At 40.4% G+C, this 22,121-nt stretch overlaps 1 long non-coding RNA gene across 1 annotated transcript; it reads left to right on the forward strand.

Moving 5' to 3' along the window:
• Positions 1-382: 382 nt before the first annotated feature.
• LOC107806144 (uncharacterized) lies at positions 383-4,828 on the forward strand. Its single transcript, XR_001652594.2, has 3 exons — positions 383-1,752; positions 2,176-2,535; positions 4,630-4,828. It is a non-coding gene; the product is annotated as an uncharacterized LOC107806144 (long non-coding RNA).
• Positions 4,829-22,121: the final 17,293 nt, after the last annotated feature.

The following is a 22,121-nucleotide window of genomic DNA, read 5'->3' on the forward strand; positions in this document are numbered from 1 at the left end:
TCAACCTGGAAAAGAATAAAAGCTGGAAAATTAGACAAACTTAATCCAGATGAATTAGAGCAATCACATATTTATATTTTGAAGAACTGTGATGAAATTTAACCATTTCCCGAGTAAGTATTGACACGACATAATAATTCACTTATACTTTATAGATGATTTCAATTAAAATGACATGTTATTCTTTAATTTTTTGCAGAGAGTTTTCACAAATACAAGGTGATGCCTCTCAAAAATATTCAGATAGGGAGTTCATTAGTTTGTTAAAAAAAAGGTTAGTTCTAGTTATATACTATTGTTATTTTTTTAAACATAATTTTTTATATAGTATTTGCTAATTAAATTATATAATTGATTTTGATAGGTTGTAGAATTGTACAAATGTGATAACAGTAAGAAAATTGAAGATTTGCTCACTTTGGCTTCACTTTTGCTTTTGCTGGTGCAGTACAAGGACCGCAAGTGATTTTTCCTGTCACCATTGTTCCACATAAATGAATCTCACCTGGTGTACTATATGCTCTCACTTTTGTGAAAGGGTATTCTTCAGTTGGAGACATCAATGGGTAGTGCAGAGTTTCCGTCAATGATTGCAACCTTTGTTTCAATTAGTAGGGAACCAGAGGGTTCCCACTCTGTTATCCTTACTAATTGAAATTGCTAACCTTCACCACATCAAAATAACAGCATTTGAACTTGGAAAACAAAGGAACATTTTCTCTATAAGTTGGTTTCCTATGAATCTTTATTTTTAAGCTGGTTTGCATTTATAAGTTGTCTTTCGCTGCATCCATTACCGGGATCACTTCTTGAATCTGTGTCTAACTTAGAGAGTGTGTTACTGTTACTATGAAGTGTTATCTAATTAAGATGCTAGTTAGAATTTTAAAAAAATCTCAAATAGATATTTTCCTGAAGTAGATTCTGGCAAATGAGTATATCAGTGATCTCTGCCAATTACATTGTTAATAGTGTGAAATAGTTGATGCTTTACAAAGATTCTTGACATTGAAGTGGCCTGCTCGAAAAAGTGAACTCAGTGCTTCCCCTGATGATGTGTCGCAACACTAACAGAAGTGCACTTTGTTACATCTTATTAAACTTTCATGTTACCAATATATCTAGCTTTGGACTTTCCTTTCATGCCGCATGAAAATATTTAAAGTGTTATAACAGGGTTATTATCTATCCAAGATCTTTGTACTTTTGTGAACTTTGGTATCTCAAGTAGTAGAAGGCTCTCCTAGAATGGGCAAGGACAGTGAGTTGTTTGGCTTAATTTCCTGGGTTTGGGAACTCTAGCATCTAAATAAAACATTGTAGTTATGCAGCTCTCACATTTCTTGTCTATGTGCACACACAATTGTTTTTCCTCTCTAAATGTAACTATTATAGAGGTTAGGTTCGTTGATGAAACTTAGAGATCTTAACTGAACCTAGTACGTATTCTAAACTTTGAATATGCCATAATGTGTACTACATCGATTTTTTTAGTGTACATGAAGATATTTACTTTCTTGATTAATGATTTTGCAAAATATTTTAGGACAAATTTGACATTGATGACATGAATCATCAAAGAGATCATGTCTTAAACCATATGAGAAAGTTATGGACCAATTGGAGAGGATCATTGCACAGGTATGTGAAGTTTAAGACATTGCATGAAGCTCTAAAAGATGTCCTGGAGGAGGTAGACAAGAGTGATTGGGAATGGTTGGTCAAGGAACTTTTTTAAGTGAAAAATTTAAGGTAAGACTTCATAACTACTTTTAACTTCTTATTATTGTAAGTAACAGTTCATGATTTCAATGGTTTGTTCTTAATATAGGAAACAAGTATTAGAAACTCTATCAATAGGTCTAAGTTGAGAATGCCTCATGTTACGGGTAGCAAGCCGATTAGAGAAATTATTTACGAATTTTTAAGTGCACAGTGCAATCCTATAAAAAAAACCTCGTCTTTGTTTGACTTTTTTATTTAAATGTAAAGGGAGGCAAAGATGGTAATCCACCGAACATGGCGACTATCTTCTTTGAGACTCACAAGAAAAATGACACACTTGTAGAACCTGAAGCTAGTAAAAAATATGTATGTTTATTGATGAACTTCATTTTACATCCTTCATTTTATTTTGATGTATTTTGTTATTTTAATGTTTCTTGTATTTTATAGGCTGGGATACAAGAACTGATAAAATCTGAGCCGTCTCTTACGAATATCGAGGTAGTAGAAAGGTGCTTCGGACCTCAAAACAAGAGCCACGTAGTTGGATTAGGGGGTGGTATAACCACTAAGTAGTTGAAAGGCGGTAGCTCCTCAAAGACTGCAATACTGGCTGAGCTGAATGCAACTCGAAAAGAAAAAGAATCACTACAGACCGAGCTGAATGCGACTAAAAAAGTAAAAGAATCACTAGAAATACGTATGGACGGCATAGATTCTAAGTATGCACATATTATAAGCTTACCGTTTGATCAGTCTTCATCAGCACCATCTTCAAGTCAACAAAGTACAAGCTAAAATATTTAACAGGTGCGTAGGTTTTCTACCAACTATAACCGGATGAATATCCATAAATGAGTGTAGTGAATTTTTTATTGTTAGTTAAATAAAGTACTGACCTTGACATATGTATAGTTACTCTAATATTGAAATCCAATTAGATATGTGCATCTCAGATTCATTGTTTGAACTTATAACAATATATGTGGTTGGCAAGCTAAAATATGCAAATTCATATGTACCAAATTCATAGTTTAGTATCTTTTTACTATCTTGTGTATTAAACAAGATATATGTGGTGATTTTGAGTCGTGCAATTGAAAGCTGAGGAATCGAGTTGTTACATATTTTGTCGGTGAGCATTTGTGATATGATCTTCTAAAATAGAGAATATAGATAAGATAAGGTTTTACACCTTTGTTAGCTATGGAAGGTGGCTAATTATTATACTTATACTTTTTTTCTTATGTTTTTGGAAGACATTTATTTAGACTACTTATTTTCTAGTAGCGTCCTGAGAAAACTTACCAACAATTCTTCCACTTAGTACCTTGGGAAGTCCAAATAATAATACAAAAGGACACAAGGATCCTTTTAACTTTCTACCCCAAGTCTTTCCAGTTCTTTAGTTAGTTGCTTTGGTAATTGATCGAGCAGCTTCTATCCTATTTACATGTTAAGCTTGAACACATAATATAAATCCATATACTCTAAGAAATAGAGAACATCTATTAGTTTATCGGTCAAGTCCTTGGTCAAATGTGTAGAACAAACTGCAGATAAAAAGAATTTTCACTTTAAATATTTAAATCAGCGCGATAGCGAGAAAGAAAGAACGAATTATGAGACTATAGACCCAGGTTTATGTATCTGGAATTGAATTTCAACTTTCATTTGTTTCTCGAGCTCATAAAATGGGACATGTTTATGTATGTGTTTCTTCTGCACATTGCTCTCATGGTTGAAGTTTTTTTTAATTATAACATCGCCGTATGGTGGCGAGACCCTGCCATTGATAGAAAATAGTTGTACAAAAAGGAGGTGGATTAAACATCCTTACCCTTAGCTTTAGTGTGACTGGACAAGCCCAGTCAACACTACCCAAAAATTTTAAGCCTATCTAACAGACTTACCAAAATACAGTAGATAGGCTATCAACTGAAGTGTCAACTTTCATTGAAGATGTTTACTCTATGCTTATGTCTAAAGGTGATGACCTGCATCTTGTCTATCAGATAAGGGCCTTTGATATTTTGAGGGAGATCACTACTGGGCAAAAATACATGATCTAACTTATTAACACTCCACTTAGCCAATGCATGCGCCACCTGATTTTCTTCTCTAAAGCAGTGTTGGATTGTGCAGTTAACCAGCTTAGTATAATTCTTGATTTCTTCAATAATATCCTTCAAGTGCCATGGTGGTCTACGAACTTATTTCAGCATATTAAAGATCAACAAAGAGTCGCATTCTAACACAATGTTAGTGAAACCATCATAGAACTCCACTTTATTCCAATTAAGATTGCCTTTGCTTCAGCTATGTTGCTGTTGCAGTTCCCCAATGAAGAGGTGAAGGCCATGATCTTGGAGCTATTTTCATCTCCGATAGGCCTTTCTTCCCATCTAACACCTAGTGGCGCACCAAAAAAGTTTCATAAAAAAACAACCACCTCACCACTCATGGTTGAAGTTATTTGTATTATCAATGCTTCTGCAACCTCACTTTAATTGTTTTTTTCCATTTTGGTTATGTAATACAATAACTTGTGAAGTCCTAAATAACCAATAATTCAATCCTAAGTGTTTCTTTCTTGTTAAAGAAAGTTAGTTTTTCTATGGTTCTTCCTAAACATGATTGTGCAAAAGGAGGGAACCGTAATACTTTTTTGTGTTGTATCATTTGCTCCCAATGTTGTGGTTATTATACTGTTGGCGAGCATTTGTAATACGTTTCATGATACTCTTAATGTTGGATTTAGTAATGTTGTTGTAAGAAGCACTGATTGTTCATAGTATTTTGAGATGCTCTTCGCTTCGTGGTTTTATATTTTACTGTGTGGTAGCAACTTACCAATCTTAAATTTTGTTTTCTTACTCAACTAATATGAACCTTTTTTAATAGATAAAGGGATTGAAGTTTGAAGAATCTTCCATAAAGATAGTTTCGAGCAAGTTGAAGCAGCTAGAATTGTTGAAGAACAAGGGAAATCTATTTTGTTTTATTAGGAGTTATAGTCCTCATCTGTAAAAACTACTATTATACTTTCTCTCTAATTTTTATGTTTTCTTTAAGGAATTGAAAAAAAGGTGCATGATATTTGGATGTAATATTACTGCTACTTTGATTAGTTCTCTATAATTAAAAAAGATGCTTTATATCAATATTGACTACATTTTTTATATGGCTTCGAATGCGTGAAATATATTTATTACTTAAAATTTCACATTAGCGAAGGAAAATTTTGGTTTTTAAAAAGTATGTCGTTGAATGTACATACAATTAACGAATGAAATTTTAGTCGCCAAACACTAACAACGACTGAAAATTAGTTACTGTTAGTGAAGTTTTTAACGACTGAGATGACATATAACGATGGAAAAATCCCCTCGCTAATGTTGGTATAACAACTGGATTCCTTGCCATCGTTAAAAGAGTTTTGACGACGGGATCAAAATCCGGTCATTTACCTTTAACGGAGGCACTAACGACCGGCGACGACCGGTTTTTACCCCATCGTAATTGACAGATAATGGCCGGATTTGGAGTTTTAACGACCGAATTTCCCACCTCTAAAGACCTATTTTCCTGTAGCGGTAACTCCATTTAAGGTGATTTACGAAGAAATGCATTGAGTGAGAGAAACATTCGGTTAAAACCCTTAATCCGATAATTAGGAGACTAAGAAAAATATATTTTCAATATTAGTATGTGTTCATACGAACAAGCAAGCCACGCTATGCATGTTTTTGATAGATATTTTGTGTAGTCGAATGAACCATGCGATGCTTATACTTCATGTTTTAGCTATAAGATATAATTTAATGTTAAAGATACCACTGTATGTTACATGAAGTGTATGTGATCCAAGAATGTTTATGAGATTTCATGTTTAAAATTCATGTTTTTCCAATGACTACTTGATTTTGAACTTATTAATTTGTTCTCAAGTAATAGAGATATGAAATTACTTACAGCGTTATGTACTTATGTATGATGTTTAAAGAATGAGTATAGTCCACTTGTCCAATTCGACATGAAATGATAAGGGGCCGAAGCGGCTTTATATGTTTTATGGACCCAGAAAAGCCACATGATATAAGTTAAATATTTTTGGGAAAACCTTAGGAACTGAGAGGTTATTCCCAATGTGTTCATCTAGAAATTACATGTCGGTGTAGGATAGTAGTTAGATTCGCTTTTAAATGGTGACTAGCTTATACCTTACCTTCCTAAAACGGATGCAAGTGTAGTATCAAATGTTGATCCATACGGCCATTATGGTGATAACGCCTTGTCGATCGGATTTTGCAGCGCAGTTATAATTTTGTTAGTGTCTATAGGAACTCCCCGGCTAAAGAAATATTATGTTCAGTTATGGAAAAAGGTCAAATGACACAGTTTAAAGCTACAAAATACTTTGAAATGCTTTACGATTTAGATTTAATAAATGCTTATGATATTTTAATGTTTACACATGATTTTTTATGAAATGTTTTACGACATTTTGCATATATTGCAGTACCCTATGTTTCAAAGAGTTTGCTCTATAGGGTACAATTTCACAAATCTAAACAGAGTGTGACAAGCTCTGATTAATGAGCAAACTTAGTTTATCACAAGTTCTAAGGGATTGTCATAATTGTAGTACAAATCATATCACAACTTTAATACAAATTGTTCATAAGTCTTAACAGATCATCATAACTTATTTGTGTTTTCCTATCAATAAAAATTCTCAATTTCAACAGCAAAAAAAAAAAAAAAAAAAATTGTCACCATTGTTCGCAACAAAAATTTTGTAGTACGAAAAATAAACTACAACATAAAAAATACGAAGAAAAAGAGATTTTATTGATGAACATTTGTGAGTACAGTTCTATGTATTCTTTGATTCTCTTTTATGAAATTCTCCATGATTCCAAGGCTTGAGAAGCGTCTTTCTCGAATGTAGGATGATGCAGACCTCCTTGTGATATATTTAATCGCCAAGAATGTCGAGCAGCACTTTGTTGTTTCGGGTTGATCTCCGGGAATAACTCTGTTGATTCCTTTTTTGTTGAAGAACTATGCACTTGATGATTGATCTCTCTGTTTACGGATATCTCCACCAATTACGGAATGCTCTTCCTTATTCATTCTCCAAAGAGTTATGTAACCTGTATTTATAGTTGTAGAGGATGGACAGTCCAACTACACATGAACTCTCTTGCTTGATTCTAATTGGCTCATGTGAGTCATCAAACTTATCACATAAGCTATGTGATGAGCTTGCTTGTGATTGGGCAAGATATGTCATTTTAGACTATTGACGACTCTTGATTGGTCATTATTTTGGACCGGAGGCACATAAGATCAAGCTTTTTTGCTCATACATTGGTAAAACATTATTATATCCTAACTTCAACAGGATACAAACAACTAGTGCCAGCCACAAGGTTCATTTTAAGATAAGGCCACATCCTTTAGAAGCTTTTCACTTGTCTTCTACTAATTTTTAATATGTTCACAGCTGCATATGTAAAGTCCAACTCACTTTCCAACACCAACCCTTTGATTGATTCAGTCTATGAGTCTAAGTATTAGCCGCCTTAACCCATTATATAAGGAACCCTGTGCAATACTCGACCACCAAAAGAAAATTTCGAAACTATTATTAGAGTCTCCGGACGGGTAAGACAATTGCAGGGACACAATTGTACCTCCATTGAGTATACTTTTCTTCCAAGTTTCCTCCTTTATTCTTTTCTTTCTTTTTAAAATCAAGCTTTAGTTATTGCAGGTGAACAAATTCTGGAATTCATGACGTGAGAAAGACGATGACGCTGGAATACCAACGACCTTTATAAAGTTCAACTTCAGAGTATTTTGCTTGTTTCCTGTGTAAAACTCTTTTTCTTGTGTGAAAATTTTTACCAACAATTGTTGCAATTCTTCTGAGCTCTGGTGAAGTTGTTTACCCTTAAAATCGGATAACAATTGAATTTATAAGTGATTTTAAGGATATGTGGATTAACTTGACACAAAATGATAAATTAGAGTGCAATTGAAATAAATAACGATAAAGTAAATGCAAATTACATGAATTGGGCAATTTCAGCCTTGGAAGGTTAGCCACCATCGAGCCGAATGCACTTCGATCGATATCAAGACTCAGAAGAATAAGAGTGTAAAGAGAATAATAATAATGTGTTGCTTTGGAATGCGTGTTACCATGTGTTACCCTTTATATAGTAGATGAGTCCTACTTTAGGTACAATTCAATAAAAGGTAAAAACTCTCTTGATTTGCCGATTGCAAGTTCCTCACTGATACGTGCCGAGATTTCCGTCGTAATATCCGACCAGTCACGGATATTTAGGTCTTCTGTTATGCTAACTAAGTTTCTTCGAACTCGTTCGGTACTGGGATCGATTCTGGGATCACGGCCCCGATACTCTCGAAGGCAGACGCTCCAATCCCGGGTTCTAGCCCGGTGTGACTTGGGGTCGATCTTCAGTCCTTTATTGCCATGTTTCAAACTTGACCTACTATGTCGTAGGCGAGCTCGATTTCGACCGTATACAAATAGTCCTCTCTTTTTTCGGAGAGTAGACGACGAGAAACGACATGAACTCCAAATTCTTACTTCGATATCCCATGACATAAACGAATAAATAAACGAAACATCTCGTCAGTCAAGTCTTAATAGCATTATATGCATGTCAGCCGCCGATCTGCCATTACTAGATGTGAACCGACACTGAAGAACTATAAATACCCCTAATTTGTTCATTCTAACTTTACATTCGAACCTTTTTTCCACGTACTTCGAAATTTCATCCCTTTCTAGTAGTTATACTTTGGTTATTTTGAGATCCTTTGCAAGAACCCTTGTTCATTTCTATCTCAAGCCATCAAGTGTACTCCTTTAACTTCCTCTTTTTCCTCATTTTTCCTACATTTTCAAAGAAATGGCGAAGACTTCAAAAACCAGTCCCCAAAAAGAAACTCCATCCACCTCACGGCCGACTACCGAGGAGACTGTTCGACGTACTGCTGCCGAGGAACCAGTACCGGAACCCCCATTGAAAATGTTCGTCCTTGGAGGATGCTCGGTAACCGCCGATTTTAAGGTTGAAAAACCTTCCTCCGTACAAGGCCAGTGTGAGAAGGTCTCGAGATACGTTTGCTCGATCACTGAAGAAGTCCTCTCTACGGTCAAAAAGGATTGCAATTGGGTTGGCAAGCACGTGGTGGTTCCTGACCCCGATGAAGACATCACCTCCCATGTCGAGGGATACCAAAGTGTCTACACTTATCCCTTTACATTGGGCCCATTGGATCCGGTCACCATCGACTTCTGCAAAAGATACGAGGTATGCCTCGTTCAAATTCACCCTTGATTCTGGAGGATCGTGATCCTTCTCCGGTTCTTCGTGAGCAAGATCGATGCATGCTCGTTCACCATCAACCACCTTATGCGCTTATACAGTCCCCAAATCTTCCAGGGGACTGACAAAGCTAGTGCGTCGGGCCAGCAAAACCCCATTCTCGAGAATTGATAAAGATGGGATCGAGGCTGGCAAGGCCGTTTCATTCGAGTTAGGACCTCGGACAACCCAGCTGATCGCATGCCGTTCTCCGAGAAGTGGGATATATCACGCAAGTAAAATTTTGCTTACAAAATTTTATTTCATGCTTTTTTCCTTCCTTCTTATCAGTGTTTTGTGGTGGTGCAGCTGCAGCTCGGGTCCCGAATACAGTCCCTCAACTCAAGGAGTGGGTCGAGGGCATCATGTTACAAAGGCCGTATTCTGAGCGTTCATGGCGCGAACTTTCAAAGGGTCGGTTGGAGGCCCGTTCTCATGGTGAGATTCCTTTCCCGTGTAAGTAACATTTGAGTTCCTCTCGTGTCGTTAAGTTTTCACTTGTTTTATCTCCTTTTGTAGGTTTATCCAAGGACGTTGCTCTAAGGCCTCCATCCAGTGGCATGAACTTCCCCGCCGAGTCCCCTGTTCCGAGACAGGGTGGTGAGAAGAAAAGAAAGAGGGCCACGAGTTCTCCGAGCTCGGAGAAAAAGAAACCAAGGAGAAAGTTGGTGCATAAATCCAAAGAAAGAACAAGTGCTCGAGTACCATCTTCGGATTTACTCTATCGGTTAGGGGATGAATCTGAAGAAGAACAAGAAGAAGAAGCCTTCAATCTGGTGGTCCGAGTGTCGTCACGACTCGAAGGGCAAGGGGCCTCCAAACCGGAGAGAGATGAGGCCGATTCGCCTCAAGTTAGGGAGGCCGATCCGCCTCAAGTTAGGGAGGCTGACGAGGAGTCCGTGGCCGAAGCTTCTCGGGATGTGGACAACACCCCGAAGGAGGCACTCGGTGTGATACACATCACCGAGTCGCCTTCGTTCACTGAGTCCATGTACAATGAGTCTCAGATGGTGAAAGAACGTCCCAACGAGGGGGCCCACGGAGTGGACGACCCATTCCGCGGCTTTTTTGATGGCGTGGATTCTACCGTCACGTAGGATGTCACTGGGTTGGGTGACTTGGAGGTGCCAAAGAACAGTCCATCTTCGGGAACAAGTGGGCCTTCTTCAAACCCGAACCTAGTCAACCAGTTCCCAGCTCTAAGTGTGGATCTCGATCGGAAGCAGTTGATCGTCTTCTCTATTCCGGAGGATACTCGGGTCCTCTCTGCCCCCGTAGGGGTGGCCAGCTACCTTTCTGTGTTAGGTGACCAAGAAAGACCAAGCTAAGATGAATGAGGTGGACGCGCCCTACCTGTTCAATGAAGCACAACAGGCGCTAAACCTGATAACTTCAAATATCTCTTGATGTCTTCAATTCATACTTGGACTAATTTGTAGATAATCCTAATGTTGTTCTTTGTGTCTGCAGGCCTCAGTGCTTCATCATGAGACCTTATTCCGATATTGGGATAAGCTGAACCAACTTGAGGCTGAGGTCCGAGGGCTAACAGAGAAGAGAAATACTTACAAACTTCTCAGCGAGCAACGCGAAGGGGAGGCTAAGAGCCTCCGAGCTAAGCTAGAGGTGGCCCGGAAGGAACATGCCGACCTGGTCGAGCAGGTAAAAATATTTGAGGTTAGTGACGAAGAGCTAGACTCGGTGACAAACGGTCGGAATCCACAGGTCCAATAGAAGACCAATCGGATCGACCAGCTCCGAGCTGAGATGGATGCAGTTAAGGCCGAGACCGAAGAATGGAAAGGCAGAATGGATCGCCTGGCCTCAGAAAAGGAGATGGCTCGGGCACAGCTGACTTCGGCTGAGGTCCAGCTTCAAGCGGAAAAGGAAAAGGCCGAGGTGCAGGTCAGAAAGGTTAAGGATCTCCAGTCTCAGCTAAGTGCGGCCGTCTCTAATCTAGACAATCTTGCCAATGATCTTGAAATGGCCAAGTCGGCAGTCTTGGTGGTTAAAGCCGATGCAGACGAGATGGTGGCCCAATATAAGGCTGATGTCGAGGCGGCCCAGGATCGAACGAAGGATATCATCGAGCATGCAAAATGGCAATCCCGAAGGGAGGCCCTCGAGGAGATTCATGCTCGGGGTTTTAATTTGTAGGCCAAAATTGAGAGTGTTAAGGGGCTCGAAGTCGAGGCCAAGAAGTTGGCTTATCCCGAGGATGAAGAAGGTTCCGAGGGTTCGAGCGGATCCGAGGGTGGAGGAGCCGAAGACCTTGGCGACGAGGCGGGCTCTGGTGAAGACCATACTGTTTAAGTGCCCCGTACGTTTACTTTGTTTTTTGAACTTTCGTACTTTTTTGTCAAGGCCATTTGGTCCTTGTAAAGACTATATTCATATATAATACAAGGCTTCCTTTTCACTTCGACTATTTTTGAGTTTTGTTTTCCTTTGCGTTATTCTATATGTTTGCAAAGATCGAAATGCCTTAGCATGAAATAGATAGGTCATGTTCGGAGGTTCGAACAGGCCTTGCCTTAGACATTTTTTGTTTAAGGCATCATGGGGGTTCAGTATGACTAGAACTTTTCCCTAAAGTACTTATAAAGTTTTAGATTATAGTTTGCCGAGGGTAGCCTTAAGGGAAAAAGAGTGCAACGCGTGCTTTCAGGCATAAAAATTGAGTCGTTCTTTGACGGTCGCCTGCAAGTGTCAGTTCAAAATGCAAATAAGTAAAAGGAATGAATGGGGTCGTACCTTAGCAGTAATATTGCTTCAAGTGAATTACGTTCCAGTTGTTCAGTAGTTGCTCACCATTCATTGTTCCGAGTTTGTGCGATCCCTTACCGGTGATCTCGATAATTTGATAAGGACCCTCCCAGTTCGGTCCTAACTTCCCTTCGTTCGGGTTCCGGGTACTTAGCATGACCTTCCTTAACACCAAGTCCCCGACATTAAAATGTTGAAGGTTAACTCTTCGATTATAATACCTCTCGATCTACTTCTTTTGGGCGGCCAACCAAACAAGGGCGGCTTCGCGCCTTTCATCTAATAGCTCCATTTCTTGTATTTATGGCCTCGACGTTCGATTCATTGGTTGCATATCGGAACCTAAGACTTGGTTCTCCGACTTTAACCGGTATTAGAGCTTCGGCGCCATAAAACAGCGAGAACAGGGTGGACCCTGTACTGGACTTCGAGGTCGTACGGTATGCCCATAGGACTTCGGGTAGGATTTCCTTCCATTTTCCTTTGGCGTCGGTTAACCTCTTTTTGAGGTTTTGAAGTATGGTTTTGTTGGTTGATTCTACTTGAGCGTTGCCACTAGGGTGGTAGAGTGTTGATAGGATCTTTTTGATCTTATGGTCTTCGAGAAACTTGCTCACTTTGCTGCCGATATACTGCTTCTTGTTGTCGCACATGATCTCGGCCGGCATTCCGAACCGACATATATTGTGATCCAAAATGAAGTCGATGACTTATTTTTCTCTCACCTTCTCATATGCCTGGGCATCCACCCACTTAGAAAAATAGTCAGTCATAAATAATATAAATTGAGCCTTACCGGGTGCCCATGGAAGGGGGCCGATGATGTCCATTCCCCATTTCATGAATGGCCATGGCGAAAAAATCAAATGTAGCAGCTCCTCGGGTTGGTGAATCATCGGATCATGTCTTTGACATTCATCACATTTTCATACGAACACCTTCGCGTTCTTTTCCATATCGATCCAGTAGTAGCCGGCTCTGATTATTTTTCGAAGCAATGATTCGTCGCCCGAATGATTTACACAGGTGCCTTCGTGTATTTCCCTCAGAACGTACTCGGTATCATCTAGTCCTATACATATCGCGAGTGGGCCATTGAATGTTCTTCTGAACAGGGTTCCATCTTCGGACAAACTAAACCGGGCTGCCTTTGCACGTAGGGCCCTCGATTCCCTTGGATCCGAAGCCAGTTTTCCGGCCTTCAGATATTCTATATATTTATTTCTCCAGTCCCAATTTAGGATCATTGAGTTAATCTCAGCTTGGCTTTCTTCCACTACCGATCTCATGAGTTGTACGACTGCCCCCGAGTTGAACTCGTCATCCTCGGCCGATGATCCTAAGTTAGCAAGGGCATCAACCTCATTGTTTTGATCCCGAAGTACGTGTTGCAAAGTCCACTCTTTGAGACAATGTAATGTTACCTGCAACTTATCCAGGTACCTTTGCATTCGTTCTTCTCTGACCCCGAATGTCACATTAACTTGGTTCACCACGAGGAGGGAGTCGCACTTAGATTCAATCACCTTCGCCCCCAAGCCTTTAGCTAGTTCGAGACATGCAATCATGGCCTCATATTCGGCCTTGTTGTTAGTCAATTTCACAGTCCTAATAGATTGTCTAATTACATTGCCCGTTGGTGGCTTCAATACGATGCCAATTACGGACCCTTTTATGTTTGAGGAGCCGTCCGTAAAGGGGGTCCAGATCCCCAAGGACGTCCCGAGTTCACCAACAACTCTCGTTCGACCTCGGGTATTAGGGTTGGCGTAAAGTCAGCCACAAAGTCTGCCAATATTTGCGATTTATTGGCGGTCTGGAGTCGATATTCAATATCATACCCGCTGATCTCCACGGTCCATTTGCCAATCGTCTCGAGAGCTCGGGTTTGTGCATTATATTTCACAATGGGTAAGTAGTCACAATACCTATAGGATGACATTGAAAATATGGTTTTAGCTTCCTAGAGGCGCTTAGCAAAGCGAGCGCCAATTGTTCTAGGTGAGGGTACCTAGTTTCAGCCTCACCTAGAGCCCTTCTAACATAGTAAATTGGAAATTACGTACCATGCTCTTCCTGGACTAGGACACCACTTACTGCTATCTCCGATACAGCCAAGTACATGTATAGTTGTTCGTCTGTCTTGAACGTGTAAAGTTGTGAGGGGCTCGATAGATACTGCTTGAGTTCCTCTAAGGCCCGTTGGCACTCTGGGGTCCACGAGAAGTTATTCTTCTTCTTCAATAATGAGAAGAATCAGTGGCTCTTATCGGAGGACCTCGAGATGAATCGCCGCAGGGCGGCTATGCGTTCGGTTAATCTTTGCACGGCCTTCACGTTGTCCACAACTGTGATATCTTCGATGTCTTTGATCTTGTCTAGGTTGATCTCGATTTGCCGGTTGGATACCATGAATCCGATGAATTTACCTGATCTAACTCCAAACGCACATTTCTACGGGTTCAGCTTCATATTGTATTTCTTCAATATGCTGAAGGTTTCTTGCAAATGTTTTAAATGGTCCTCTGCTCGTAGGGACTTAACCAACATATCGCCAATGTAAACCTCCATTGATTTTCCTATGTGTTCATTCGCACATCCGGTTTACTAGGCATTGGTAAGTCGTACCACTGTTTTTTAATCCGAATGGCATCACGTTATAGCAGTATATGCCGTATTTAGTGATGAAGGAAGTTTTTTCCTGATCACCCGGGTTCATCCGTATTTGCTTGTACCCGGAGTAGGTATCAAGAAAACTGAGGCTCTCGAGGAATCGATCATGCGATCGATGTTGGGCAAAGGGAAGGAGTCCTTAGGACATGCCTTATTCATGTCTTTATAATCTACACATATTCTTAATTTATTCCCCTTTTAGGGACTATCGCTATGTTTTCTAACCAATCTGGGTATTTAACCTCCTGAATGGACCCTATTTTAAGGAGTTTAGATACCTCGTCCTTGATGAAAGCATGTTTGACCTCGGACTAGGGCCTCCTCTTCTGCTTGACCGGGTGGCACTACGGGTCTAGGCTTAGCTTGTGAGTAGTTATCTCCGACGGTATCCCTGTCATATCAAGGTGGGACTAAGCAAAACAATCTTCGTTAGCTATAAGAAATTGAATGAGTTTTTTCCTTAGCTCGGGACTTAACCCCGTGCCCAGGTATACCTTTCGATCAGGCAAATGTTCGTTTAGCACGACTTGTTCAAGTTCCTCGACCGTTGATTTTATAGCATCAAAATCATCGGGGGCTATGAAAGATCTAGGTACTCTATAGTAGTCGTCCTCATCTACTCTTTGTTCCTTCAATTTCGTCGAGGCTGGTATCGATGATTGCTAATTGCCCCCCCCCCCTTTGACCATCCAATTTGGATCCTCCAATGTTGAGAGTGTGGATGATCACCTCATCAACCGCGAACATCTCTTTAGCGGCCGATTGTTCCCCATAAACTATTTGGACTTCTCTGGGTGTTGGGAATTTCAGCAGCTGGTGCAGTGCCGAGGGTACTGCTCTCATGTTGTGAATCCATGGCCTCCCGAACAAAGTGTTGTATCTCATATCCCCTTCGATTACATAGAACTTGGCTTCCTGTACGGTTTTGGTGACGTTCACCGATAATGTTACTTCCTCCTTAGTGGACTCGCATGCCATGTTGAACCCATTAAGGACTCGGACCGCAGGTACGATCTGATCTTGTAGGCCGAGTTGCTTTATGATCCTTGGTCTGATGATATTGGCTGAGCTACCTGGATCAATTAACACACGCTTAATTCAAGATTTATTTATGAGTACCGATATACCAGTGCATCGTTGTGGGGCTGGACGATCCCCTCATCGTCTTCGTCATTGAAAGACAAGGTTCCTTCCGATACATAATCCCGAGTCTGTTTTTCCCTTGTGATGGATACTTTGGTGCATTTCAGTATCGGACCCTGGGAATGTCGACTCCATGATGATCATGTTAATGACGTGCTGAGGCTCTTCCTGCTTGGTCTGCTTATGAGAATCCCTATTTTTGAAGGGGTTCTTGGCCCGATCACTCAAAAACTCTCGGAAATGCCCGTTGTTGAATAGCCGGGCCACCTCTTCTCTTAATTGTCAGCAGTCTTCTATTCTGTGGCCATGAGTGCCATGATATTTGCACATTAGGTTGGGATTCCTTTGGGATGGATCAGACCGTAAAGGTCTAGGCCATTTGGTATCTTTGATGCGTCCGATGACTGATACAATAGCGGCGGCATCGACGTTGAAGTTGTACTCTGATAATCTCGGTGATTCTTTAGGCCCGATGGGCCTATCGAAGCTGTTTTTGCTCATAAGTCCCCAGGTACTCTAACCTCGATCACTTCTCCTTCCATTTCTCATAGAGTTCCACCCAGACCCACCACTTCTTCGGTCTCCATTGCACGGCTAATACTGATCCCTATTTGATCTCTGTTAACGATCGATGTCTCTCTTGACTCTGTCGATGGTTCTGACGGGATACACAGACCCGGAGCTGATCATCTTTGACCCGATTTTTGATTGTTACCGGTTGTGGACATCGGCCCAAGTGACAACCGGATATTCCACCAAGTTTTGTTTCAACTACTGTGAAGCCAACGAGCTCCGAACATTGAGTCCTTGGGTGAAAGCTTGAACGACCCAATCATCAGCGACCAGTGCCAGGTCCATCTGTTCCATTTGAAACTGGGACACGAACTCTCTGAGCATCTCATTATCCATCTGTTTTACTTTGGAAAGGTCTGACTTCCTAGTCTCGACCTTGATAGCCCTGGCGTGTGCTTTCACGAAAGAATCTGCAAGCATAGGAAATGAGTCAATAGAATTAGGAGGTAAGTTGTGATACCATATCATAGCTCCTTTTGACATGGTCTCTCCAAACGTTTTCAACAAGACAGATTCGATCTCATCATCCTCCAAGTCATTCCCTTTGATGGCATACGTGTAGGAGGTAACATGCTCATTTGGGTTGGTCGTTTCGTTGTACTTAGGGATCTCGAGCATGCGGAACTTCTTAGGATCGGCTTTGGAGCCGCGCTCGGAGCAAAAGGTTTTTGCATGAACTTCTTGGAATCCAGGTCTTTAAATATCGGCGGTGCGCTCGAGATTTGGTCGACCCTGGAATTGTATGTTTCTACCTTTTTTGTCATTAGCTTCAATTTTCTTCTCCCTTGATTCTACTCGTTTTGTCAGTTCCTCGAGCATCTTTATGATCTCGGGGTTAGTCCCCGATTCATTTTCATTCGACCTCTCTATGGTCGGTTCATTCCTACTGGCGACTTCCCGGGATGGATCGGGTTCAATCTTGCTGGGTGCGCGGCTTCGGTTATGTAACCGAGCTATTGCCGCATGTTGAGCCTGTAACATTTCGAAGATCATCCGTAAATTGATATCGTCTCCTCCAATGTTTTGTGTATTTTGAGCTGCTGATCGCGCTCCACCACGAATGCTATTCTCGGGATTGGTAGGTAGATTTGTGTTGATAGCCAAATGTGAGTTAGTGTTAATCGGGTTCGCGACCAAAATTCCAATAGGATCAACAAGCGGTACCTCGTCACTAGGCACTATGTTGTTTTTTTCGCCGTGATGCCGGACTCATTGTCAACGTTAGTGGTGCTAAGTGAGAGTTTGTCATTTTGAGCTTTAACCTGAAATTAGAGACACTTCAAAGAACAAGTGTAAAGTAATGTGTGTTATGGAGATTTGTATCAAATAACCAGTGTTATCCTTAGCCCTACGGTGGGCGCCAAATTGTTTACCCTCAAAATCGGATAATAATTGAATTTGTAAGTGGTTTTAAGGATATGTGGATTAACTTGACACAAAATTATAAATTAGAGTGTAATTGAAATAAATAACGATAAAGTAAATGCAAATTACACGAATTGGGCAATTTCAACCTTGGAAGGTTAGCCACCCTCAAGCCTAATGCACTTCGATCAGTATCAAGACTCAGAAGAATAAGAGCTTAAAGATAATAATAGTAATGAATTGCTTTGGAATGCATGTTACAATGTGTTAAATGAATTATCAGATCCCCTTTATATAGTAGAGGAGTCCTACTTTAGGTACAATTCAATAAAACGTGAAAATCTCTTGATTTGCTGATTGTCAGTTCCTCATTGATACGTGCCGAGATTCCTGCCGTAATATCCGACCGGTCACGGATATTTCGGTCTTCTATTATGCTAATAATGTTTTTTCGAACTCGTTCGGGGCTGGGATCGATTCCGGGATCACGGCTCCTATACTCTCGAAGGCAGGCGCTCCAACTCCAGGTTCTAGCCCGGTGGGACTTGGGGTCGATCTTCTCTCCTTTATTATCATGTTCCGAAATTAACCTACTATGTCTTTGGCGAGCTCGATTTCGACCGTATACATAAGTCATTAGTGAAGTCAATAGTTAAGAGGACTCTTGTATTATTCAAACAAGTAATTCTCAAAGCCGATATGATGGTGTACACTTATGCCAGAAATTCACTAACAAAAATCGATATTGGTAATCTAATTTGGCCACAAGTTTAAGCTTCGTGCTACTAGCACTATATCCGCCACATTGTAATAGCTTTTGTTCTACTAGTGATAGCTATCACTCCAAACTGTCGTGCAATTGGCATCGGTACCTACTACTGAGCTGAAGTTTCTATTTATAAGTCGAGCTGAAGCATCATGCTGTTGAAACATTGTGTTATTGGTACCGTGGGGTCTGAATTTTATTTAGAAGGTTTTTTTACAAGAGAGACACCGATCTTCAATATTCCTAAGGAGATGCACAAGATGTCGCAGTGATTGGTAGCGAACCACTCGTCTCTTTGTTGCGATCCGACCGGTCATTTTTGAGAATTTGCATTTTGTTCAGCCGTTTGAAGTCTTGAGTAGCTTCATATGATGTATTATGACTTGTTTGTATCGTCGGTTTTAGTCATCAGGTTATTCGGAATTGATTGGGAAGAATGATTTTCAACTAGGAAGCTTTAAGTTGGAAGAGTTGACCAAATTTAAGTTTTGAGTATTTGACCTCGGATCAGAGTTTTGATGGTTCCGTTAGGTCCGAATATTTATTTTGGACTTGTGCGTATTCCCGGATTTGCATTTTGATATTTATAGAAGGTTTCAGCACTAATTGGCGAAAGTTGGTAATTTGAGGGTTTGGAATGTTTATAAGTTTGACCAGGAGTTGACATTGATGATATCGGATCCGGATTGTGGTTCCGGGAATTTGAATAGCTTTGTCATGTCATTTGGGACTTGTGTAAAAAATTTGAGTTCATTCCAAGTTGATTTGATATGGTTCGGCATGGGTTTTGGAAGTTAAAAGTTCAAAAGTTCATTAAGTTCTATTTGAGGTGTGATTCATGGTTTTGATGTTGTTATCTGTGATTTGAGGCCTTGAGTAGGTCCGTGTTATGTTATGGGACTTGTTGGTATGTTCGGACGGGATCCCGAGGGGCTCGGGTGAGTTTCGGAAAGGGTTAGGATCAGTTTTGGTCATGTTGGAAGCTCTGGTGCTGGTTCATCGCACATGCGCATATTTGGTTGTAGGTGCGGATGCGCTTATGCGATGGATTTCTCGTTTCTGCAAAGATGAGGTGTTATGGTGAGTTCCGCTTCCACAGAGGGATAAGCGGAGATGCGCAAGTGCTTCTGCGGGGTTAGGATCACTTCTACGAGAATGGGTGCGAGTTGGGTGTCCGCTTTTGCGATGGTCCAGGCGCTGCTGCGAAGTCACAGGTGCGGATGATACTCCGCATGTGCTGTCTTGGTCCTTTAAGTTGTGGTCGCAGTTGCGACATGTTGGCTCACAAATGCGAGACCGCAGGTGCGATATTTTAGTCCGTAAATGCGAAAGTACCTAGGCAGATTCTATTTAATTCGAGGTTTTGGTTATTCTATCTCATTTTGAGATTTGGAGCTCGGTTTTGGGTGACGTTGGAAAGGAATTTCACCACATGGATTGGGGTAAGTGTTTTCTACTCGGTTTTGATTATATTTCATGGATTTATCTTCGTTTTTGGCATTTGATTGATGATTTTAAAAGAAAAATTGGGGGTTTTGTCTAAAATTTAATAGAGTGAATTTTTGGGTTTTGAACATCGATTCAAAGTCGTATTTGAGTGAAACTAGTATGGTTGGACTCGTAATTGAATGGATTGTCGAATTTTGTGAGTTTTGTTGGATTCCGAGGTGCAAGTCCAGTTTAACCTTTTAGTTGACTTTGGGCTTTTGATTAAAGATTTCACCTTTATCGATTGGGTTTGTTTCCTTTGGCATTATTTGATGTTCTTTAGTTGCTTTTGGCTAGTTTTGAGCCGTTTGGAGGTCATTACGCACGGGATGACGTTTCTAGAGTATTGCTTGGCTTGCTCGGTATTGGATTTGGCTTGCTCGAGGTAAGTAACACTTCTAAATTTGGTGCTGAGGGTATGAACCCCTGAATATATATTTTAGGGGTTTGGTGTTAAGGTGACACACATGCTAGGTGATATGTGTGTGGACGTGCACCGTGTGAATTATGACTCGGTTGATTCTATGGTAATGTGTAGTTATCTAATCTAGTTTCTATCCATGAAATTCCCACGTTTTAGAGTAATTGTGATGTGAACCATGTTAGAAATCATGTGTAGGGTAAATACTTATTCTGTTGGGGCCCTCTGAGGTCATTTTTGTTGTTGAGTTATTCTATTAAATTGCAAATACATACTCATTAATAGTCATTCATTTGCATGTCATATCTCAGTCTCTGTTTTCATTTATTGTTACATCATGTATCATTGTTTGCGCTGATTGGAATCAGATTTGTGAGCCCGAGAGACTGGAGAGATTGATGACTGAGTTGAGGCCGAGGGCTAGATTGTGTATGATATTTATGGGATCGGGCTGCACGCCGCAACATGTTTTATTTATTCATGATGGGACCGGGTTGCATGCCGTAATGGGTATTATTGATTCATGATGGGATAGTGTTGCACGCCGCATCAGGTATTATTGATTCATGATACGATGGGGTTGTGCGCAGCAGCCGGTTTTATTAGCACTTGGGCAGGATCCGCCCCTCCGGAGTCTAACATACCAGCAGTGAGCGCATATACCAAATGCCGAGTGTCGAGTGTTGAGTGCCGAGTGCCAAGTGCAAAGTGATTGAGTGTGTGAAACAGTGAGATTGAGTACTTAGAGAGTGTGCGTTCATGAGTTCATCACTCTGATGCATTACATATGACATGCATACTTGGCATGTAGGCATAGAGATGCATCTCCTCATGTTGTACGGTAATGTGACATTCATGACTTCACATGCAAATTGACATATAGGAATAGATATGTACTTTCCTCGTGTTATCTTATAATGAAACATCTTATCTGATGTTGAAAGTTTTTGGGAAAAATCACAGTTTTCTCATATACTCATATTTTGGTGATTTTGGTGAAAGATTTTGGTTTTACTGTTATACCTGAAAAGTGTGCCTATTTTCCGTAACTGTGAACAAGCTGAGCATCATATCCTTGAGTATCATTTGTACTATTTTCATTATATTGTTATGCGTTGTTCTTGGATGTTGGTGTTAGACTCTGACTGTTGTCCAAGCTTGTCACTGCTTTCAACCTAAGGTTAGGTTTGTTACTTATTGAGTACATAGGGTCGGTTGTACTTATACTACACTTCTGCACCTTGCGTGCAGATTTTGTAGCTGATATTGCTATGTATGGTGGGACTGGCATTAAATATGTACCTACGTTCCGGTTGTAGGTGCCTCTTGTTCACGATAGCTTTAGATTTACAAAAATCTGTTTATGCACATTTCAAGCAGATAATGTATTTATTTCATACCAGCTTTCTAAACTCTAAATCTTAGAAGTTCATGATTTGTACTACCAATCATTGGGATTTTTGTATAAACATTTAGTTATTTCATCATGTATTTTCACTGTAATCTCGTTTGAGTTGGATTGTTGTTAATTGGCTTACCTAGCGGGTTGGGTTAGGTTCCATCACGACTAATTGGATTTTGGGATCGTGACAAGTTGGTATCCGAGCTCTAGGTTCATAGGTTCTACGAGTCATAAGCAAGTGTCTAGTAGAGTCTTGTTGATCGATATGATGACGTCCATACCTATCTTCGAGAGGCTACAAGGCATTTAGGATAAACTTGCCATCTTTCTTTCCTTATTCTACGGCATTGATTCAGCTTGAAGGGTATCTCTTTGAATTCCTTTCAC

The sequence above is a fragment of the Nicotiana tabacum genome, chromosome 2 (assembly GCF_000715075.1).
Source record: "Nicotiana tabacum cultivar K326 chromosome 2, ASM71507v2, whole genome shotgun sequence".
NCBI classification, from domain to species: Eukaryota; Viridiplantae; Streptophyta; class Magnoliopsida; order Solanales; family Solanaceae; genus Nicotiana; species Nicotiana tabacum.